At 35.4% G+C, this 25506-nt stretch overlaps 1 long non-coding RNA gene across 4 annotated transcripts in view; it reads right to left on the reverse strand.

Moving 5' to 3' along the window:
• Positions 1-25506, reverse strand: part of LOC111090299 — a 38627-nt gene that overhangs the window by 2464 nt on the left and 10657 nt on the right. The window contains exons 1-4 of one of the 4 annotated variants that reach the window (XR_005371508.1): positions 10961-11448; positions 9965-10062; positions 4382-4560; positions 1086-1268 (exon numbers count right to left, since the gene is read on the reverse strand). This is a non-coding gene — a long non-coding RNA (uncharacterized LOC111090299). Of the gene's footprint in view, positions 1-1085; positions 1269-4381; positions 4564-9964; positions 10063-10960; positions 11449-25506 lie in introns of those variants that run through there. The other 3 variants (XR_005371506.1, XR_005371507.1, XR_005371505.1) reach the window with 3 other exon arrangements.

Raw genomic sequence — 25506 nt, forward strand, 5'->3', positions numbered from 1 at the left:
GCATGGAGCCTGCTTCTCCCTCTGCCTGTGTCTCTGCCTCTCTTTCTCTCTCTCTCTCTCTCTCTCTCTCTCTCTCTCTCTCTCTTTGTGTGTGTGTGTATGTCTTTCATGAATGAATGAATAAATAAATAAATAAATAAATAAATAAATAAATAAATAAATAAAGCCTCTCCCCAACTGCCTTCATTCAGGGTTGCAATGGGGGGGAGAGGAAACTAGCCTGTTCCCCCTCCTGCCCTTCCCTCTCTTCCCCCATTCCCCTCTCATTTCTGGCTTTTCTAGGGTCTAAGTTGCAGAAGATGAGATTAAAGGAAAGGTATATATTCTTTTCCTTGCTTAATTACTTTGCGTTTTAGTTCTCCCTTGATTAATACTGACTGGCCATCCATGACCTTTTTGAGACAGATATCCAAATACTAGCACTTTTGCAAGGTTCAGGGGAAGCTCCTTCGGGAGCTTTGCAGGCACTCCATACTGCACAGTTCCCAGACAAACATAATCCAGTTTTTGGCTTATCTCTTAAAATTCTCCCTATCCCGAATAGAATATATCCTCCTATCCCAACCTATCACTACAGTGTTCTCTTGCCTCGGCAATGTACCTCTGGGACAAAGTGCTTTTAAGATCACTTCTACCTTTCATAGTATTCTCTTATGCCATGGGACACGCAAACATCTTTTCCGTGCCAAATGGAAAAGCAGGCTACTCCCTGGTGCCTGCTCATTCTGTTCTGTTATTAGGACTACTCCATGTGTCATCCTGCCTTCAAAATTCCCCAGGTGAGGAGCCCCAGTCTCCACTCATGTATACCTCAGTGGTCAGGAAGCACCAGGCTACTCTCTCAACATCTCTCACCTTCTACTGCTCTGGCAGTCCCAAGGAAGGTATAAGGCCTTGTAATTCAGCCAGCTTCTAGCTAAAGAGAGAGATGCCAATTTCCTCTGATATCAGGTTCCTTCAGTATCTCCTTGTGGTTTCTATGCAGCCTACCTAGCTGGTCTGAAGGAGGTGTTACCCTCCTGTATCTGAAGTGAATGGGGAAATGTTGCAGTCCTCCCCAACAGCTCACTACCTTTATGAATTACCTGCTTCCCTCTGTGGGTTGGGCCTGAGTCACAAGGTAATCAAGTGAAGAAGTGAAGATCCCAGGACAAGACTGGCCACAATTTAGTAAGTTCACAAAGTATCACTATGCTTATATTATCTTTGTGCCAGGCATGAAATCAGGGCAGCATCACAAAATCAGCAAGGTTGGTATCTGAAATGTCCTATAAAAGAAAGGAGGGCAATTCTTTACAGAGGTCAGTAACACAGTATGAAAGATGAGCCAAAAACTCATTCTGGTAAATAGGATTGAAAATGTCTATGAACCCTTTTCATCTACAGCAAAAGTCAGTCTGCCAAGAATAAACATTTGGGAAATACTGAAGCAGTAAGTGATTTTTATCTTGATATTAAAGATACCAATACAATGCATATTTAATTAATTAAAATTGAGTTTGATAGACTGTCCTTTACTATATTATTATGAGCATTCAATTAAATGCACTATTACTTCTGGAATTTTAGAAAATGGTCAGCTCTTTAGTTATTTTTCTCTTCATTAAGTTAAATTAATATATATAATTCTTAGGTTTCTTCCTCAGCCCCAAGGCAAAAATTCTTAATTTTAAGAATTTTAATTGAGAAAGGTACAACATAGGGGAATATCATCAATTCATCAATGGTACTGTAATAGTGTTATATATCACAGATGGTAGCCACACTTGTGGTGAGCACAGTAAAATGTGTTGTACACCTGAAACTAATGTAACATTGTGTGTCGACTATACTTCAATAAAAAATATTAATAAAAATTTTTAAAGAATTTTAGAAATTATATTTTTACCACCTAATTTTATTATTCTCTAATTGCCCGTGAAATTTCAAAATATTCATAGATAAAAGTTTTCGTTAGGTTGACCAGATGTCAAAATGCTGTATAGGCAGTTTTTAATTTATGAACTCAATGTAGCTCAGTATTTATGGAAGCTCAAACAATTGTTAAGCCAAATGCCATGCCAAGTGACCAAAGAACTCTCCTTCCTTTTTTTTTTTTTTTTTTCCTTCCAATTTCCTTTTGGAGATTCTACTCTCCAGGTCTCTTCAAACTCTCGCTACCCAGAAATGCTCCTAACTATATTTTTATTCTTTTTTCACCTAGGAACTGATCAAATTCAATTAGGAGGCATTAAAAGAAAAGTGAATTCCATCTGCTATAATTTATTCTTAATGGTGATACTCTTCTGCACTTAAAAAGCATCTCTGGTCCTGATCCCACCTCCTCATCACCCCTTTGTAATTTCTGTTACAAAAATGTGACCACAAGTATTCCTGATGGCCTAAAGTGAATGCACATTTGAATTTTTCCTTGGAAACATTGTTTCAGTTTAGTGCTATTGTGGCAACCAGAGACAGTAGGGGGTGGCCTTGTGGATCCAACCACCTGTAATTGTTTCTATAGGAAACAGGAAAAAGATACAGTTATGAGCATTTCTCCCACATACAGGCACACTCCCCAAACCCTAGTAGTATTAAATCAAACTTTTGGTTTTTTGCAGTGTTTTCATTCTAAAAAATTATATCCTTCTGTTTTATGAAGTAATCTTGAATTTTTTTGTTGGTGAATTCCTCCTTTCCACTTTTCTGGAATATCTTTCTGAAATTCCTTGACTTTCACAAATGGTGTTCTGATGCTTTAATCTTTTCTCTCTTATTTTCCATTACGGTTTTTCTTTTTTGTGTGGGTGGGGGGGGTGGTTTGGCTTAATGGTTTTGCAGTACTATAGAAATAAATAATTTTACTTCTACATCTTATTTTGAGTATTTGTATTTTCTACCATGATTTTTTCTTTTTAATTTTCAAGTTCTGTCTTGTTTTTGGACATTGATTTTGAAGCATCCTATTCTTTATACATAAAATATTTTTCTTATCTTTCTAGGGACATTAATGATAATTTTTAAAAATGTTTTTCCACCAAATTGCACGTTTGTCTTGGTGTCTTTCACTTAGAAACTTTCCTCAATTATCTGGTAACATTTTGTGTCTTCTCATATTTACAAAAGGGAGCTAAAAAGCTGATGGAAGATGTAAGCTTAAAGGCAGAGCTTTGGTACCAAGAGTTTTATGGTAGAGAGAACTGGAGGACTGTTTATTCAGCACATTCAATGTCAGTCTCTTTAGGTCTTTTTTCTTTTGAATTGGTCAGATTCCATAGAGCTTCTTCCTGGTTTATGCCTGGAAGGTAAAGGCCTGACCACCTTTGTCTCTGGAGCCCATGAAGGGAACAGCCACGAGGAAGCAACATTCAATGTACATACATGCATTTAGCTCCCTGTTTTCAGGATGCTTCAACTCTCAAATACATCAGATGTCCCCCAGCCCAGACACCATCTATTTTACCCTCTCCAAGGAATAAACCTTCAATATTATGTATGGAGAAGGAACAGAAATATGGGATCAAGGTGTGGGGTGGGGAATCTAGATATCTAATAGTTCTAAACAGGTTTCAAATAGTTCTTTTATTTATCTCATATTATTTATAATAGTATTTATATAATGCCCTTTTTAGGGCTATCTAGTATTCCATATACTATAGTTTATTTAATCATTCTTCTATTTATGGACATTTAGGTTATTTACAGTTTTGATGATATTGGGAAAAAATATATGATTAATAGCCTTCTAGCTAAATCTTTGTGTATATTCTCAATTATTTACTAAGTGTAAGTTCCCAGAGGAGGAAATATAAGATGAAGGGATTTGCATATATTTATCAGATCCACTACTTGTGCTTGTGAGAAAGCAAACTACTTTTAGTGATATCCAAGACCCAACATGATCTGTATCTGGGCCCCCTTAACTCTTTGAACCTTTTCCAACATTTCCTGTTCTCACACCTTATGCTGGCCTTAGTATGTACCATTTTGTTTTCTATCTCAGGATATTTGTACATTCTGTTTCTTCTATTTCCAGTCCCCCACCCCTCCTCTGTCTGGTACAAGCCTGTTCATCTTTTAGTTTCAGCTCAAGTGTATTCACTGTGAGAGCTTCCCTGAATCAACCAATCTGAATCAATCATTCCCTTTTTTGTGCCACTGCTGTATCCTATTTCTATTATGGACCATATAACACTATATTGCATTATCTATCTCACTTACAAAATTATACAAGCTACTTAAACTCAAAGATATTGTTTTATTTCACTATTAAATATTCTTCTGATCCACAGAGGAACTGACTTCTTATATTATGCTAAATGTTTTATATACTCTCATTAAATCCTTATAATCTGATGAGAAATGCATTATAATTTCTATTCTGCAGATAAGGAAACCTCACCTTAGACAGGTTATAGTACTTCTGCAAGAGTCACAGTTAATCAGCAGCACAGTTGGGGTTCAACCCCAGGCCTACCAGTTTCCACAGATAGTATCCTTTCTTCTTTGCTCTTAAATAAATCAACGTGTCCTTCCTCCATGCATGTTCCTCCCCATACTTCCTGTATTGGCTTTCTAGGGCTGCTGTAACAAATTACAACAAATTTAGTGCATGAAAAAAAAAAAAAAAACAGAAACTAATTCTCACATCGCTCTGTATGCCACAAGTCTGAAATTAAAGTGTCTGCAGGGCAGCACTCCCTCCCTAGGTTCTAAGGATAATCTATTCCTTGCTTCTTCCTGCTTCCGGTACTTGGTTATGGCTGCATCATTCAAATATCTGCCTCTACTTTCACATGGCCTTCTCTTCTCCTTCTGTCTCTCCCCTGCGTATCTTGTATAAGGACACTTGTTGTCAGGTCAAGGACCCATTCAGATAATCCAGGATGACCTCATTTTGAGATTATTAATCATATCTGCAAGGACCCTTTTTATGAATAAGATCACATTCACTGGTTCTAGGACCCAGACATATTTTGGTGAGATAACCAATCTATTACAACTCCATCTTCTTATTATACCTTTGAAAAGAGACAGCATTGTTTGGAAGAAATACCTTGGCTCTGAAACAGATGGACTTGAATTCTAATTCTAGCTCTGCCTCCTAGTCCCTTGTGCCCTTTGATTAGTAACTGAAAACCATGAGCCTTTCCCTCACCTTGAAAATGGAAATATTATTTGTTCCATGGACTGGTTTGAAGATTAAGTAAAATAAATCACCTAACACATAGTGGATAGAAATAACTGCTCATTCTCTCTCCACCTTTATATGTAACCCCTCTCAGAGGCCAAATCACCAATTGATATGAGACTTTATTAAAAATCACTGAAAACAAAAGTTCAGTTTTTAAACACGACCATTGTTTGAACTCTGCACTCTGTGCTCTTGGTTAGTTTCTGTTTTCAATTTCCTTGGATCTGGTTCTGATTTTGATATAAGTAAAAGTCATATGGCTACATAGTCAAAATATGAATTTTAAAGCATTTTTTTGCATTTTTCTCAATAAAACCAACAAATATTTAAGACATATGTATTATCACATAGTGCTAGTTTATAAGCCTCAAAAAATGTGTTAGTTTATAGATATACTTCATTTTTTTAAATCCCAAATAGCATTATCTAACCAGTCACCAATTGTATTTCCCACTTCTTCTGGCTATTTCCAAACTCGAACTTATCTTCAAAGAATGAATATCTGCTACTCCTGAATATGTTCAAAAGAATGTGATAGGCAGCATAGTTGGGCAGAAAGAACAATAACAACTGAATTGGAAGAACTCACTTCACACCCAATGTATTATTACCAACTATTAGACCTAAGGAAAGTCATCATCTCACTGAGCCCATTTTTTTCTTCTACAAAATGATGATGCAGGTATCTGCCTTGTTAACTTTCAGAGCCACTGTTAATACATGCTTCATGTTAACAAAATACATAGTGCCTGGATTGGGCTAGAAATAGAAAGTCGATTCTGAAGAACAGAGATCTTGACCCTCTCAAGTGGGCAGAATGAAAATAATATTGTCTTTAAAAGCATTTATACATTGTTTAAAGTGTTATATGTTACTGGACCCTCATGCTCCTAGTAATGATGGCCACCCCTAGGATCATAGGAAGATACAGAACTCAACTTTAAGACTCTCTTAACTTTATGATTAACCATGGGAGTGGGCAATACAGCACACCTACCTGCTCAAATTAATAAGACTTAAACCTCCCAATTCATTGCATCACGTTTCAAAATTCTCTTCCAGGTCCACGTCCCCTGTACAACATCTTACAAATTCTCATTATAGTTTGTAAGGGACCATCTGGAGGATATATCTGAAGATCTTCTCTCCTTCCAGACCTCAGTGTTATCTAGTGGTCTGGTGGGCCCCAGAAGCAGGCACTGCTGGCCCAGGAGCACATGAAACTCTCTTCCTCTGGGCAAGACTACGGGCTCCTTCCTGCTTATCATTATTGGAGTGTCCTATGACTCGTCCTGCTGATTATTACAAAATCTCATATAGCAGTTAAAGGAAATGTAAACAGTTTTACCTATACCCTTCCCATTAGCCCAAAAGCAGACTACATGTTACAAAATGCAGGATAATAAATGTTAAAGAGTAAGAAAAACCCAAATATCATACTACCCTAGAGTAAGGAAAAGAGGAATGCAGGCCAAATAATGAAGTGCCTTTGAGATACAACCTGCTAACTTCAAATGCATTTATCCCATTTTAAGGTCTCTTCAATCCCATGGAAATTAAAAGCATAGTTGTCTCACAAGCAAGACTGTCTAGGTGCACAGCTAACTTTATTTCCCAGCCTTCCTTGTGGTCAGGTATAGCCCTGTGATTGAGTTTCTAGCCAACAGAAAATGAGCAGAAGTTATGTGTATCACTTCTAGGCCTAGCCCACAAGCATCCTCCTGGCTGGAAGGAAGATAACCCCCATGCACCTTGTGCTAAAGAAAGTGGAGTCTCCATTAGTCTGACTGTTAACCAGGGAATGAGTGCTATCTATTCACATGTTTAACCATCCAATGCCATCATGGGAACAGAAAAAAAAAGTTACTACATTTAAGACTTCACATTTGAGACTTAACTTTGGGAGTTTGGTTCCTCTAAGTAATAGACTCCCAACATTAATTCCTTGAAATAAATCTTAAAAGCATGTATTTTTTTAAAGATTTTATTTATTTTGAGAGAGCACGAGCAGGAGTGACCACAGAGGGAGACTCCTCACTGAGCAGGAAGCTCGATTTGGGGCTTGACCCCAACCCTGAGATCATGACCTGAGCCCAAGGCACCTATTTAACTGACTAAGCCACCAACACGCCCCTAAAAAGCATGCATTTTGAAAATATTTCGAGTCATGTTGGTGTCACTGAAGTTCTTAGAGGAAATAGTGAGATTTGCAATCAGATAGGCCTGAATCTGGGTTCATGTTTACCACCTGCTACATTCACGATATTGATCAAGTTTCTCTAAGCCTCAGGGTTTTTTTTAATGTACAATATTGGGATATTAACAGGATCTATATCATAGTATTGCTGTTTATCTCAGTGCCTGGCACATACATAATAAACATCCAATAAAGGTTAGCTGTCATTCAGAGCATATCCTCCCATGTAAGTTTTTAAACTGTAATAGTCATTAGTGCTATTACGAAGTCATTCTGATTTTTCTTCTAGATGAAGGGTGGGATTGTACTTCACATCCCTTAGAGTTTTATGTTCGCATGTGATTTGTTTTGACCAATGAACTCTAAGTGGAAATGATATGTATCATTTCCAGGTGGAAGTTTTAAGAGTCAGCAAGCATTTAAAATGCTATGTCTTGGGGTGCCCGGGTGGCTCAGTGGGTTAAGTGACTCTTGGTTTCATCTCAGGTCATGATCTCAGGGTTATGGGATCAAGCCTCATGTTGGGCTCTGCACTCAGCCCAGAGTCTGCTTGTCCCTCTCCCTCTGTTCCTCCCTGCACTCATGTACTCTCTCTGTCCTCCTCTCTGAAAAATAAATAAAACATTAAAAAATAATAATAAATAAATACAAATAAAATGCTATCTCTTTTTTTCTTCCATACCAGTAGCAGTGATACAGCTAGTGGCTACTCTGTCAGCTTGGGTCAGAGAATGAGGAAAACACTAGCCAACTCATGTTGTATATCTAGCGTGGCCAAGAAATAAATCCTTATTTTAAACAATTAGGGATTTCGGAATTTATTTATTACTAGCCCCTTTTGTCCTTTATGGGAACAAATATTCATATGGGTAAGTTAGTTTTTAAAATAATTTCATCATTTTATAGCAACCTCTAATACTAATAGCTGACAATTACAGAGTACTCACAATATTCCAAGAACTGCTATGTACTTAAGATGTGTTAACTCATCCATTTCCACAATCCATTTCCACAATAACCCAATGAGATACCTGCAGTATTCTTATCCTCCACTTAGTAGGGACAGAAAAGTTAAGAAACTTCCCCAAGGTCGCACAACCAGTATACACTAGAAGCCAGTTTTTAAAACAGCGTACCTGAGGCCTGTGGCTCTATTAGTCACCTTGCATCCACTTGCTGCCTAAAGTGGATGCTGTGATGTGTCTCCTAGGTCTGGGCTTCAGGACCTAGACTCATTTTATCAGTCAGAAACATTGACTGTCAATGTGCTAGCTAGGAACATAGTCCCTCCCTGGGAATCTCCCTCAGGTGATGAGAGCTGTGTGGGGTGAGGGAAGTGGGGTGGTGGGGTGGAGGGGAGCTCTCCCCAACCAAGTGAGCCCTCCCTGAAGGACTGGCAGGAACTACTGTCACTTGCTTAGCAGTTCAATTTCTCCTTTTGCCTTCTCCTACTTTCCTCACCTCCGCTGTTACCCAAAGCATTCCCCAATAACCTTCTTCATTTAAATCGGTCTCTAAATGTTTTCCAGGGAACCAGATCAATCCTCCCTCTATATTCCTACATGTGTACTGAAATCTAACTGATGTATTAACTCAGTGCACAGTTAATTGCCAAATGATTGTTGTAGGCCTCGTGAATTTGGGGAAAGTAAAGATCATTAGGCTGTCAGGAAAGGACTAGAATGATGAAACCTCACAAGTTAATGGAGATATAGAATCCTCTACTTTCTCAATTGAATTCAGTACACTTCATTTCTCATAAATGTCACCTGTAGTTATTTAGATCCAGAAAAAAAAAATGCCAAAAAAAAGAACCACATAGTTTGTATATAACAAATGATAGTTGGTCTTTATTATGACATTTATTCATCCTTGTAAGTAGAAATGGAATATTGTCTCAAGGTTACATAACTCATGAGCTGGTACGCTTCATCTCTTTCACGAAGACAGATGTCTCAAGAGAGTAGAAGCCATGTATCTTTATTGTACCAAATATTACATATCTCTGTGTTTCAGTTATACATAAGAATACTATTGAAAACTGACATCTTAAATTGATTTTGATTTCTAATAATGAGTAGAACCTAAAATTTCAATCATAACCCATCAGCTCTCTCACGCACATCTTAATTTACTTCATACAATTCCAATAAAATTTAAAGTGAACCAAATACTACTTCTGGTGTATTTCTTTTACCACAATTGAGTTTTTGTCACGATTTAAGCTCTATTACAGCATCTGTGGTCTGTATTTCATCAAATGAAAAATACATATTGTAGAACTTGAAATAAATAAGCAGTTCATGGAAGTTGTTATAAAACAGGGCAAATTATAAAACCAAAAAGTCTAAGTGGATGTATGCAATTTAAGAAAAACACTGTCTACTTTACCTTGGTAAATGCATATCTTATGCATTGTCCATTCTGCTGAAAGATCTTTATTACATATGAATATAGATTAATGACTAATGTTATGCAGAATTCAGAAGAAATTAAATTACTATATTTTCTTCTCTATAGATTGTCTTGGTACATTTAAGCTACTTTGCATACTATTGACTGGATGGCTTAAACAATAGAAATTTATTTCTCACAGTTCTGGAGCTGGAAGTCTGAGACCAGGATACCAGAATGGTCAGGTTTGAGTAAGAGTCCTCTTCCTGGTTTGCTAATGGGAATCTTCTCCCTGGATCTTCACAAGGCAGGGAAGAGAGAGAGAAAGCAAACTCCTTTGTGTCTCTTCTAAAAGGGTTCAAATTCCATGATGAAGGTTCACCCTCATCACTTAATTACTGCCTAAAGGCCCCACCTCTGACTACCATTATATTGGTATTAAAAAGGCTTCACACATGAATTTGGGGGAGAAGGGACACACAAATATTGAGCCCTTAGAAGAGATTTATTCTTATTCTTCACTTAACCAAAGAAGCTTGAATTCAACGGTGAAAACTTTAAATTAAGTAACTTGTATGGTCCATAGAATTTTAAAAGTAAATCAGTGTGAAGCTTACATTTACAAAACAGGCAACAAAGTCCTTTGTTACCACCATTTCAAAATGTAAATAAGAATTATATTCCTTATTGGCTGCTTTAATTTTGTTGAATGTACATTAAATTATGTTAATGCTTCAGTGGGGGCATATTTTTGCATTCATATTACTACCTGTTGAACAATTACTTTATTTTCACAGAATTACAGGTAGAAATAGAAAATATGCACCCTGTAAATTAGAGAAGTACTTGAGAGTAGCCCCTTGGAGGAAGCAAGGAAAGTACAGCCAGAAAGAGTGGAAATACTAAATTATAGGATATTTTCAAGGAAATACAATCTTTGAAACAATTGCAAGTGCCTGAGACAATTCAAACTAATCAAAAAACTACCATAATAGGGGTTCTTATGAGATTTGGTTTAATGCCTAGAAAAAAATTATCTAAAATTAGCATATCAATTATTTTCAGGTAAACAGTTGCTTTTCACCAGCTTAAGGGTGCACAAAAATAATTTGTTTACTGAAATAATTTATAAATCTCCCCCTCAGCAATCTTATTTTATGTTTTAACTTGGACGTATTAAAGCAAAGTATGCTTACTCCCAAGTGCTATGCCTTCCATTTAACTAAGCCTCAGTTCTGAACATTTGTGGTGTCAACTGCTAGACTTTAACTGCATTTTTGTTATCTGAAAGACATTTTATTCAGTTAATGCTGCTTCTGTCAAAATAAATTTTGTCATTAACATGCCTAAGCATCAATATAAAAATGTCTAATTTAAAACAAGATTTTTAAAGACCATCTACCTAAATATAATAGGTAATTTCCTATAATTTTCCTTACTATGTTGTACATCTTATGAATAATAATTACATCTTAATCTAATCCCAGGAATGCCCAGGAGAGAGTAGTTCAACTGCAGTATGGACTCATAATAGAGAATATCTTAAAATGTCTTCTAAACTCTCAAACAGGCCCATTCACCAACAACAAACCCTGAGACAGAATAAATGAGTGTAAATATAGTAAGAATGACTATAGAAAATATTTTTGGTTAAGAGGATATATTAAACAGAAAAGTGATTTATTTCTTAAAAAAAGTTATGGAAGTTTCTTCTCAAAATAGTTATTAACAGTATTAAATGTCATTAATTTTTCTCAAATGATTACAAATTCTCAATAAAAAAGGATAAATCTTCAAGACTGTATTACAGTACAAGGTATAGAGAACACGATAATAGGTGTACATCTTATTTCCTATAATAAAATTACTCTGCATAATTATTTCAGAAGATGATATGGAATATTGGTTCAGAACATAGGTTCTAGAGCCAGATTATCTGAATTTACTTATTTTTTTGAAGATTTCTTTATTTGAGAGAGAGAAAGCACACATATGCTAACACCCACGAGTGATGGGGGAGGGGAAGAGGGAGATGGCAAGAAGCAGATTCCCCACTGAGTGTGGAGCATGAAGTGGGGCTGGATCCCATGACTTTAAGATTGTGATCTAAGCCAAAATCAAGAGTCAATGCTTAACCAACTCAACCATCCAGCTGCCCCCTGAGTTCTAACCTTGACTTCACTTTTTAGCTGTGTGGCCATGAGCCATTTACCTAACTTCTTGGGGCTCAGATTCCTCACCTAATAAATGGAGATGATCATAATTATAAATACCTCATAGGATTGTTACAAAGTTTAATGTAGTCATACTTAGCAATAGAACAGTAGTTAGCACATGGTAACAATGCTCAAAAAGCATTGGTCAGTTTTGCCAGTTAATTTTTCCATGCTAAAGTTGACTTATAAATTCCCCAGATTGTGTGTCCTAGTTTAAACATTCATATAATCTCTTATGTGTACATGTAATGTTTTTAAAGTTTCCTACCATTGAAAAATTGTGTATATAATATCTGGACATCAAAAGAAAAAAATGAGGTGATTTTTTTTTTGAAAGCTTGGTATTGTAAAGAATTGTGACCTACTTACTTATGGTCTTTGAATAACCCAGCCTTTCATACCTGAAGTTTAGAACATAAGAAATGCCACACTGAGTTGCTCCCTTGGCTTCTTCAGCCCATCATTCTTTCTTTGACAATGGTACCTAGAAGAAAACTCCAGGGAAAATAAGGCTACCCTCCATATAACTAAATAAAGCATTCAGGAATGTATACCAACAACCTTGTATTTCCTCTTGGACACATCAAAGATCTATCTATCATTCATTAACTTAAGTGAGTCCTTCTTAAATCATGTTCCATTTTTAATCTATTCCATTCTATGAGGATGGCAAGCTAAGCAGATGTATAGTTCCTTTTTATCCTGAAAACTATACTCACAATCTTCACAAAAGATTTCCACAAATAAGGAAATTAACATTAATGTGATAAAAAGAGTCTTATGCATAGCATATGAGTTGAAAGACATTCTGGATATTTTGAACTTAATTCTTAGAGAATTTTACTAATCCAATCAAGCCTATAGGAATGTTTGTTTCTGAAAACCCAGTTAAAATCTCCTTATTTAGATCAGTGAACTCTCCAACCGGCCAACAAAAATGCTGACATTTGCAGTTTTAGAAGCAATGGATCTTTCGAGCATAGTTTCTTATTTTATTTGCTCTAAATTCTCTATCTGCTCATCAATATATACTAACTACCTTTTTGTTTCTCTACTTAAGAGATGTTACATAAATAAGTATATAAAATGGCATCTTATTTTATTTTTACTTCCTCAAGGTATAGGATAATTACATCCATAAATATAAATTTTTAAAAATTAGTTTCAACATAGGTTCAAATATTCCTGTAAGTAAACAATGTTGGGTGATAATTAAGTGTTTGATGCCTATAGTTGCACTTTATATCAGTAATGGACTAGAGCAATATATATCTCTCAAATTTAAAGGTGTGCTTTCTTTTGAATTTATAACATTCCTTATTTTATACAACTAAGCAACCCATCTTCTACTTTTTTTTTTTAAGATTGATTGATTGATTGATTCATGAAAGACACAGACTGAGAGAGGCAGAGACATAGGCAGAGGAAGAAGCAGGCTCCTTGCAGGGAGCCCAAGGCAGGAGTCGATCCTGGATCCTGGGATCAAGACCTGATCTGAAGGCAGATGTGCAACCGCTGACCCACCCAGGCATCACTTCTACTTTTTTTTTTTCTATAAATGCACAAATCAAGTAAATAGAGCTTTAATAAATATTATTTACAAAGAACATTGTTAGGCCTTAATTTTTTTCAAAATCTTGTCCTAAACATAATGTTAGGACAAAAGTTAACAAAATTAACAAAATTAACAAAAGTTAACAAAATTAACTTTTGTTGACTTATTTAATGTTAACAAAAATTAACTTATTTATCATATGACTTATACCCCTACCACTTATTTTCCCACATATGCACTTATACCCCCACCAGGAATTTACTCAAGAGAAATGAAAATACACCCACTCAAAGATTTGAAGTGAATATTCATGGCTGCGTTACTTTTATTAAAAAGTGGAAACAATCAAAATATTGATAAACTGGTGAATAGTGATGCATCCATACAATGGCACACTGTTCAGCTATGAAAAGGAATAAAGTACCGAAATGTGCTACAACATGGATGAGCCTCAAAAATATTATGCTAAGTAAAAAGAAGCCATATGCAAAAATACCACATATTCCATATGATTCCATATTCACATGACTCCAGTTATATGAAATGCCCATAAAAAGGAAATCTAAGAGATAGAAATAGATTAGTGCTGTCTGGGGTAGCAGTGAGAATGAGGAATGAATGCAAATGGGCACAAAGGTCTTTATGGCAATTGGAAATATTCTGGAACTGCACCGCGATGTTAGTTGCTCAAGCCTATATACATTCAACTAAGAAATCAATTACACACTTAAGTAAACTTATGGTATATGGATTATATCTCTCTAAAACTATTTTTTAAAAATATAAGATGTAGGGATGCCTAGGTGGCTCAGTGGTTGAGCATCTGCCTTTGGCTCAGGGCGTGATCCCCAGGTCTGGGATCGAGTTCTGCATCAGGCTCCCTGCATTGGGCCTGCTTCTCCCTCTGCTTATGTCCCTACCTCTCTCTGTGTGTCTCTCATGAATAAATAAAATCTTTTATATATATATATATATATATATATATATATATATATATATAATGTAATATATATTGTATATATTATAATATATAATATATATATATGATGTAACACACCTGAAAATATAAAAGGGCTGGCTGAGTCTGTCCCCATCAACTTATGCATATATAGGCCTCAAAACTACCTGCAAGGGCAGGGCAGAGCACTGGTTGCTTTAAGTTACACACTTGATTGAGTAGGAAGAAATGCACATGGGTTTCAAGTCCATAACGTCCCAGTACTGCTCTATTCCCTGATATTGTAATAACAATCAGTTACAGTAGTCCAACCTCAGGAAATAGCTTTACTACTTCTTACCTCTGAATTTATCAAACTCCAAACATCTACATGCAAACCTCTCAATTTAGTATAAATAACCAAATTAGTTTGACACAGGTGCAAACCACAGGTGTACTCCCAAAGGGAATCTTTCCCTCCTTATCTCCCTCCCTTCCTTTCTTCTTTACTTCCTGTAAATATTTACTGAATACCTCTATTCCAGACACATTCATAGGTGCTAGGGATATAGACAAAATTATTTGCAATCACGGAATTTATATTTTAGCAAATCCTTGTATTAGATATCTATTCATGTGCAATAATATTACCCCACACATAGTACCATTAGAAAACACACATTTATCATCTCACATGTTCTTTGGGCCAGGAGTATGAGCAGAGCTTAGTTGGGTCTTCTGCAAAGCTGCAAGCAAGGTGTTGGCCAAGGCTGCACTCTCATCTGAGATTCAAGTAGGGAAGGATCTGCTTCCTTGCCCCTGTGATTGTGGGAAGCATGCAGTTCCTTATAGGCTGCTGCACTAAGGGCCTCAGTTTCTCATCATCTGTTGACCAGAGGCTGCTCTCAGTTTCTTGCCATGTGACTCTTCATGGGCTGCATACAGAATGGCAGCTTGCTCCTTCAGCAAAGGAGACAGAGTTTCCTCAAAGGATGGGTTTGCAATCTTACATAATCACATCCATGTAATCATGTCAACACATCTATCTCTTTTACCATATTCCATTGAATAAAAGCAAGTCACAGGTCCACCCACACTTAAGGGTAAGTGACTATGTAAAGTCATAGATACTTGAAGGTGAGGATCATAGTGGGAGGCACTCTACAATCTATCTACCACAGTCCACCCTCTCTGGTCCCCAACAATTTATGTTTTTTCCTTATGTATAATACACTCATCGTATCATAGGTCCCTCAGAGTTCCATCCCATCTGCACAAAGTTTAGAATCTCATCATCTGGGCAGCCCAGGTGGCTCAGTGGTTTAGCGCGACCTTCGGCCCAGGACCTGATCCTGGAGACCCAGGATCGAGTCCCGCATCGGGCTCCCAGAATGGGGTCTGCTTCTCCCTCTGCCTGTGTCTCTGCCTCTCTCTCTCTCTCTCTCTCTCTCTAATAAATTTTTAAAATATTAAAAAAAAAGAATCTCATCATCTAAATCTAGTGCATGTGATGCTGAGTCTCTTTAGGTTCATCTGTCAATACATAAAACTAAAGGGACAAGTTATCTACCCTCCCCTCATATACAACATACCATAGTTGAATGGATATAAGAAAACCTTTATATACACACAGACATTTCTGTTCAAAAAGGGGGCAATAGAAGGAATGAAGGCAGTAGTCCATAGCATATCTGAAATCCAGCCAGGCAAATGTTGAGAGTTCCTGGACTAGGTTTCAAAGCCTCTTCCACTTTTTACTCTCTTTGTGCCTTTCAGTCCAAGCTACTAATGTATGGTTGTTTTGCTAACACAATTGTCTCAAACACTTTGTAGGTGTCTGTAAGTTTCATTGAAGTTCACTATACCAGAGAAAGGGACAATGCCTGTAAACTTCTTGGAACCCCATGATTTGATCAAAAAATTCCATGACGCACAACTTTAATGTCTTGAAAGGCCCTTTGTGTCACTGAAGATAGCTTGAGTCCTTTGGTCTTTCTGAGGTTTTAACAAAACGCTGTACAATCACATCCTCATCTTCTCTTCTAGATCGTTCATTTGTAACAGGGCTTTAAGTTATTTTCAAATATAATGTCTTTTGCCTCTGAAGAGGCACACTTTCCAAATCATCAAGCCCTGGGTCCTTCTGAACAGTTCTTCCCTCAGTTTGTTTCCCTCCTGTTGTATTTCCCATAAGCAGCCAGAAGAAACAGGTGATATCCAACACTTTCCTTAAAAATTTCCTTAGTTGGATAGCTAAGTGCATCTTAACAAGTTCTTTTTACCACATAATTGCAAGAGACAATTTTGCTCCAATTTTTGCTATTACATAACAAGGATTCTAACCCTAACCCTAACCCTCTTGCTCCAGTTTCTAATAACATAGGTCCCATTTCCTTTTGAACTATTAACCAGCAGCATCATTAAAGCCCAAATTTCTATGAACAATAAGTTGCAGACAGTTCAGGATTTCTAGGCCATGCTCCTCAGTTTTTTTCCAGCCTCTATTTACTGCTCGGTTCCAAAATCACTCTGACATTTTTGGGTATTTTTTATGGCATTACACCACTCCTAGTACTAAAATTTGTTTTGATTATCTACCTATTACCACAAACTTAATACCTTAAAAAAACATTTATTATCTAACAGTTTCTATGCATCAGGAGTCTGAGCACAGCTTAGCTGAGTATTCTGCAAGGCTGCAATGAAGGTAGCAGCCTAGTAGTCTCATCTGGAGTTTGCATGGAGAAGGATCCACTTCTTTGCTCACACAGCTATTATTTTCAGCAGCCTGTGCATTGCCACACTGAGGTCCAAGTTTCTTGCCATGTAGACTTCTTACAACATTGCAGCTTGCTTTTTCAAAGCTAACAAGACAGAGAGTATCTTCACCAGATGGGCATTACAATCTTATGTGATAAAAGAACATGTACATAATCACATATATCCCATCACCTTTTTCATACTCTATTGCTTAGAAACAAGTCACAGGTTATGCCCACATTCAAGGGGAAGAGATTTGCTATTCTTGGTAAATACCAAGAAGTGGGGATTTTAGAATTACCTAGAATCTTTCCTTCACATACTAGGACAAGTCTACCCCAACAGAATCAATGAAACTTTAACCAGAATCTACTTTCCATTTCTTCTCAGCCTTCATTCTATGGGGGTTAGCATGTTATTTAAAGTTTCTCAATCCAGTTTCCATGTTCGTGAAATAACCCTTCTTCCAATTTTTACCTCACAGATACAAGGAGGATGAGAAGAATACTAGAAAATGTAATAGTATTATAGAAATTAAAAACTACTAAAAAATCAAAGATTATAATTCCAAGATTTGAGCCCAATGAAAGTGGGAAGAAATTCACCAGGATAAGGCAGGTATAAAGAATGGGCTAAGGATATGTATATGCAAAAGTGTCTTACTGGCTTTTCTTACTTTAAAATCAGTTTGGTTGAAGAGAAAATTCTTAAGACTGACAATAAGCATGAAGATATTTTATGTAATTATCTTAGAAGTATATTGTTTTTTTAAAAAAATGTCTAGTATTAGTAAAATTATAAGTGATAAAATAGATACTATGATAAGGATGTCTATATACTCGTGCTTTCACTATTTTATTATTCATGCCTTTCCATGCTGCCCGAGGAAAAATGTTTTAATTAAACAATTTCCTACAATTGAGATAATGCAGGTAACATCTAGCATGATTTAAGTCTATATACCACTGCATTAAGTGGCAGTGACTTTAGTGTGGTATTTTGCTGTTAACTATTAAACTAAATTGCTTCTTAGTGTCCTTTTTAATGTTAAAAATATTAAATACCATGAGATAAATTTTGCTTGAGTTTGGTTTTAAACATTATTTACCAACCATAAATAATAACTGTGTCCCAAACACTATTCTTATTTCTTTACATGTATCAGGTCACTTAATCCCCACAACAACTAGATAAAGGGACATGCTATTTAACTGCCATTTTCCAGATGAGGTAACCACATATAGAGGGATTAAAGAACTTCCTCAATTTCACATGGCTGATATGTGGTGAATTTGGATTCAAACCTGGGCATCATATTTCAAAGTTCGTGCTCTTAACCATGTTACAGTTTCACTCTTAACAGGAGTTGCATAAGGTTTAATTAATATTTGATCTATGTGAGGAAGATGAAAAGTGCTCTAAATGATCACACAGTTTTGTATTATCTATTCAGTTTCAAATGAATGAGTGAACCAGGGCACAAGTGCAGTAATTTGTTTAAGTAAGTCAGAAAAACAATGTAAATATTATTCACTTAAGTTGCAGGCATTGAGAAAAGGTTGCTTAAATTGGGGATCCTAGATGGCAGTCCTAGAGGAGATTTTGAAGGAAAAATAATGACTAAGACAGGTTTACTCTTGGAAGGGGAGAGAATCCCACCACAAAATAAGAAAAGATCATTATCTGGTTAAGAATCTTTAATACCAAGGTTTAATCTAGGGATGCTCAAAGAAATCCATAACTAAAGCATTGCATTATGTAAGTATACATTTTAAATAATATTTCTTTTTTTTTAATTTTTATTTATTTATGATAGTCACACAGAGAGAAAGAGAGAGAGGCAGAGACACAGGCAGAGGGAGAAGCAGGCTCCATGCACCGGGAGCCCGATATGGGATTCGATCCCGGGTCTCCAGGATCGCGCCCTGGGCCAAAAGCAGGCGCCAAACCGCTGCGCCACCCAGGGATCCCTAAATAATATTTCTTAAAGTGGGATTGTATTATTTCAATTTAACTTAAAGTATGATGGAAATTTTCTTTAATCCTATTATGTTGATTTTCCATCAATAACTTCAACAGAAAAAGGAACACAAGTGTACCTGGAGGCAGATGCAATGATTGCTCCTAGAATCTAGCAAATACCACAGGTCATTTTACCTCCTGCTGCTGTGGCTAGATCCCAAATCCTGCTACAATGAGTTTACTCTCTTTGTGCCTCAATTTCTCAGTCTTCTTATACCAATGAGATTATTTGCAAAACTTAGAACATGCTCGTTATGAACTGCAAACACCTTGTAAGAAGCCCACTTGGTATGTGTAAAGATTTCTATTGACCTGTGCATATAACCCCCCAAATATGAAAAAAAGGAAAAAAAGAAGAAAGAGGGAAAGCAAAAAACTAATCTAGCCATTTCTAGCTCTTATCAGGGCACTAACTGTCAACTTGACAATGTAGTAAGTTACTACTTCAGAGCTATTAAGGTTAACTACAGAAAATTTTTTAGCCATCTTATTCATTTTTAATTTAATTTTTATTCAGGTATAATTAACATAGAGTGTTATACTAGGTTCCAGATGTACAATATAATGACTCACCAATTCTATACATGACTCAGTGCTCATTAGCATAAGTGTGCCCTTAATCCCCTTTATTTCACCCATCCTTCCTCCCCTCTGGCAATCACTAGTTTGCTCTCCATATTTAAGAGCGTTTTTCTGTCTGTCTCTTTTTTTCTTTGTTCATTTATTTGGTTTCTTATATTCCACATAGGAGTGAAATTATAGGATATTTGTCTTTCTTGAGCTGACTTATTTTACTTAGCATTATACCCTCTAGGTCCATTTATGTTTTTGCTCATAATAAGATCTCATTCTTTTTTATGGCTAATATGCCACTGTATATATACATAACATCTTCTACCCAAAATGGTGAAACAAAAAAGGCAAATTTGTATGAAAGTCATTTAAGTCAAATATCCCTAAGTCTCCCAGACTACTCCCTTTCATAGAATCCCCAATTCCTTTAGGTTCTAGTCCCCATTCCACCATGTATAGTAAGTCCAGTGTCCTGATATTGCTGCGGATTCTCAGAGCAGAGCAGAATGGGAATCTAGAGGAAAAGTAAAACCTCCTCTACCTCTTCCTTTTTATTACGTCCTCTGCTTAATTCATGATTGCTACTCACTCTCTAGGTTTCCCCTAGCTAGCCTCTTTCCTAATGATTTTGCCACAACTTAGATTTGCCCAAACTAAAAGCAACACAAGGATATTATGTGTCAAAAGTTTAATTGAATATTTAATGACAAAAAAACAATAATTATACCATATAATGGGAAATAACTTTACATTTTATGCCATACATTATTACTGTTTCAAAAAAGGCACCCCCAGTTGACTATGGGATATCTCTTACTAAAAAAAAAATCCATCCTTACTTAGACTTTTCTCCACTCTGCTGGGGTCCTCTTCTCATGAAAACCATATTCTCTTTTTTCCAGTTTCAGGGACAACCAAAGAAAGAGCACACATCTTTAAAATGTGGTTTTCTCTAAATTGTCAAAGATCAAATTCTTAGACCTCCATCACCCATAATTTTTGCAAATAGAATACTGGAAAGCATAAAGTAGTGAGTTCAATGCATATTAAAATTTACTTTCTTTCTTCTTCAAAACAAATGTAAGTTATATAGATGTTTTTCTTTATACTAGAATATAAGAACATTTGAAAATTCTGGAGGAACTCTCCAGATGCTCATGTGCAAACACACACAGTATCCTGTGGTGGGAAAACCATCTTTCTTCTGTAGAAAAAAAAGCACAATATTTGAGAAAAGATAAATCTGGGTTCATACCCAGCCTTTGTCACTTGCTTGCTATATAGCCTTATTTAAACTCCTAATATCATTGACTCTCAGGTAGATAAACCTCTTTCTCACCGTGTTGGTCTGAAGATTTAAAAAGACAATGTATGATAAGTGATTTTCCTAAGGAATTTGAGCAATAATTATTAGTCATCTTCAGCCTTTAGGAGAAAAAGTATTAAAATGAGTTGTGTTTGTATTTTTTTTCAAAGTGATTTTCCTTTCTTCTTTGTTCTTTTTAAGTTCCTTTGATCAAGCCCATTGCAAAATACTACTAGAAATTTCTTAGTAATCCTAGACCTTGCTTTTGAAAATATTATGCCTCATTCCACAGGATGGATAACAATTTCAAAAAACCTGAAATTCACAAATAAGGGTAAAGATGAATCCAAACTGTTTTGTAATGTATGGTCAGCAGACCAGAATCCATTTGTGGTAATCATTTATATCCAACTACTGGATCCCACCAGCCAAATATGAATTGAAGTGTTCTGAAATATCTATAAGGCAATACAGTGAGGCTAAAAAGACATATTGGCTTGGCTCTGGGCTGTTATTTGCCAAGAAAAGCTGCTGTAGAGGCTACTTTTGTGAATTTTTTAAAGCCTTCATGCTTTATCTTGACCAAAATTTATGATCTACATGTGCCAACTGGAATGGCCAAAAATTCCAGAACATTTAGTAAATAAAATAAAAACCCAAAAGTATTCACAGATGTTTAATATCAAATATAAAATAAGTGTGGCTGATACTAATATTTTTAGTTGGACAAAGAATTCTATTAAAACTTTAATTTCAAAAGTGCTGATTATATAAATTGTAAAACCTGCACATAAAGGAATATTTTGCATTGATTAAAAAGAGCATTAGAAATATAAAAGCTAATAGAGAAATTTCTTCAAAATATGTTAATAAAAAAAGCAAGTGCAAAGCATTGGGTATAATACTCTCATATAAATTTTCCAAAATTTAGTTAAATATATAAAGTAAAGGAGAATTTTATAATATTTGAAATTTTATCTTGTGCCACTATTTTTAAATAAAATAAAAATTCATCAGAACTGAACTATTATAGATATTGTTACACCGTAAATCAAATGGAGTTTCTCATACTGGAAACTAAGAGTAATGAGGAATTGGATAGCTTGTGGAAACTACTGATTCAGTAACTTTCACAAAGAATTTGTGTAATTCACATAAGGGAGGGCCCTCCTAGAACCGACCAAAAAAGAAAGAAATATCAAGAGCTAAGATTTAAATTATAGAGCTCTCATAATTTCACCAAATACACAGAGATAAATTAAAATTTCTATTCCAATTTACATATTCAATATTTTCCAGAAGTGAAAGCTTCAATATTGTTCTTTTTAAAATTATATTTATTTATTTATTTGTGAGAGAGAGAGAGAGAGAGAGCACAAACTTGGGGTCAGGGGACAGGGGCAGAGGGAGAGGAAGAAGCAGACTCCTCACTGAGTAGGGAGCTAGTCCTGGGGCTTGATCCCAGTACTCTGGAATCATGACCTGAGTAGAAGGCAGATCCTTAACTGCTTAACTGATTGAGCCACTCAGGCGTCCCTATTTTCACTCATTTTATAATGTAAATAAAAATTTTTTAACACTCCAAAAAATTTTTCTTTTCTGCAAACTAAGGAGAAAGTACCCTTCTCATACCACTACAAACAGTAGACATTATCAATAAAGAGCTTCCAAATCTTTAGTAAAGTGCTACTGAAATTAACATGGAATAATTATAAATCAAGATAACTTGACAATTGATTACAGAAAACTTCAAGATTTCCATGTTCATTGTCATCTTCTCCTTTGGATCATACCCTTCATTTATTTGTTTATTCACGCATGTTCAACAAAAAGTGAACAAAATAGAGTTCCTGACCTTAGTGAGAGAGAAAATACGCATATATCTAAAGCTAGAGACTGAGAGGTGATATCAAGTAAATTAAAAAGAGTGCAATATATACAAATATTGAATCATTATGTTGTACACCTAAAACTAATTATAATGGTATATTATAATGGTATATGTCAATTACATATCAATTTTAAAAAACAGGAAAAAAATTTAAAAGAGTAAAAATATCACTTCTAGTCAAGAAGGGACCAGGTTTACCCTCAAATCTCTAACTTGAAATAACAACAACAGAAAAAGAAACAGACAAAATATATATATAACAATGATTTTCAAAAGACTGGACATTAGGCAAAGAAGGGCAGTGATCCCAGAGAGACAAAAAACAAACTAGGTAATTAGTATGATTGTCCCAGATATGTGGCCTTGAGAGATTTTCAGACCACAGAACAGAGAGAAGGAGCCCAAGCAGAGCCTGGTGGACAGCCTGGCTAAAGATGCAGCTGAGAATCTAGGGATAGCAACTAGTCTAGACAGTTTGTAAGATAGAGTAGTGGAGAAGGAAATGCCAAACAGAGAGAGACTCTGAAAATCTGCAGAGGGTCCTCATTTAGTACTAATCAGTACATGCATGGAAGGAAACTACCTGAGTCTAAAAAAAGAGCCATCACAAAAGATCACAGGAAATAATCCAGCATGCACACGGTGCTGGAAACAGTGTTTGTCACCACCAGCCAGACTTGGAAACGTCATAATTCATGAAACATTGGATAGAGTTTTCAAAAGAAATTCACCTCATTGGTGAGAAATAAATAGCCCTCCCTAAATTTTGTGCTAGCCCTGCATTACAAAATCTTAAGAGAAAGGTGCAAAAAGATCAGGCTGTAATTTAACTGTAAATTTTTAGAAAATTTCTAAAGTTAAATTTTACTTTAACAAGTAATTTAACTGCTGCCACAACAAAACTCAAGAACACTGACAGGAATATAAAAATATCCAGCACCCAACAATATAAAATCACGATGTCTAGCATCCAGTCAAACATTACCAATTATGCAAATAAGCAGGAAAATATAAATCATAATGATAAGAAAAATCGTTCACAGTCAACTCAGGATTAGCCCACATGTCAGAATTAGCAAACAAAAACATTAAAAATGGTATTATACTTGCATTTCACACACACAAATGTAAGTAAAGACATAGAAGATTTTTAAAAATCTAACATCTGGATGAAAATACAATGTCGAAGATAAAATAAACAGTAGGTAGGATTCATGACAAATTAGAACCTGCAGAGGAAGAGTGATGAATTTAATTAAAGTATAGTAGAAACTATCCAAAATAAAATACACTAAGAAAAAATAATTTAGAAAATAATAATAGTAGTAGTAAGCTGTGGGACAACATCAAGTGGCCTAATATGCATGTAATTGAATTATCTGAAGAAATGAAGAGAGAGTACAGGACACAAAAAATAATAGCTGAAAATTTCTAAAGTTAATGAAAATTAAAATCCAACAGATTTAAGAAGTTCAATGAACTATAAGTACAAGAAACATGAAGAAAATTACACAAAGGTACATTACAATCAAATTCCTCAGAATCAGTGATAAAAAGAAAATCTTAAAGCTGCAAGAAGAAAATAAACATTATATAAATAAAAACAAAATAATGATGATAGATTTTCTTTAGTATATAATGCAAGCATGAAGACAATAGGATAACTACTGAAGGAGAAAATCAAATTGTCAAGTTAGAAATCTCTACCCTCCAAAAAATGTTAAGTGACAACAACAGAAAGATGTTTTTAGACATAAGAAGGCAAAAGAATTCATTGCCAGCAGACCCACAGTATCAGAAATGTTAAAGGAACTCCTTCAGACAGAAAGAAAATAATGCCAGATGGAAATATGGATCTACACAAAGGAAATGATAATATGTGTATAATGTATGAAATAGTTTTCTTAATATTTAAAGGTCTGACTTAATATTTAAATATTAAATTTAAACCAAAATAACAACAATGTATTCTAGTGTTTATAACATATGCATAGCAAAATGCATGATCTCCAAAAGTATAAAGATGGGAGAAATGGAACTAATTCTATTGTAAAGTTCTTATACTATATATACATTAAGTGGTACAATATCACTCAAACTATGATAACTTAAAAATGTGTAAAATAAATCCTAAAGCAATCACTAAAAAGAAAACTGTAGCTAATAAGCTAAGAAAGAATATAAAACGAAATTATAAGAAATGTTCAGTTCATTCAAAAGACAGTTGAAGATGTACAAAAGGGGAATGAAGAAAAGATAGGATGAGAAAACAAATGTCAAGAAACAAGATGGAAACCTAAGTACATTAATAATCACATTAAGTGTAAAGGATCTAAACCCCCCAATTAAAAGGCAGATGTTCAAACTGTATTTAAAAATATGACTCAGCTATATACTACCCATGAGAAACATATTTTAGATATAAAGACACAAGCAGGTTAAAAGTAAAAGGATGGAAAATTATATACACTAACCAAAAAGA

This window comes from Canis lupus, chromosome 16 (assembly GCF_011100685.1).
Source record: "Canis lupus familiaris isolate Mischka breed German Shepherd chromosome 16, alternate assembly UU_Cfam_GSD_1.0, whole genome shotgun sequence".
NCBI lineage: Eukaryota > Metazoa > Chordata > Mammalia > Carnivora > Canidae > Canis > Canis lupus.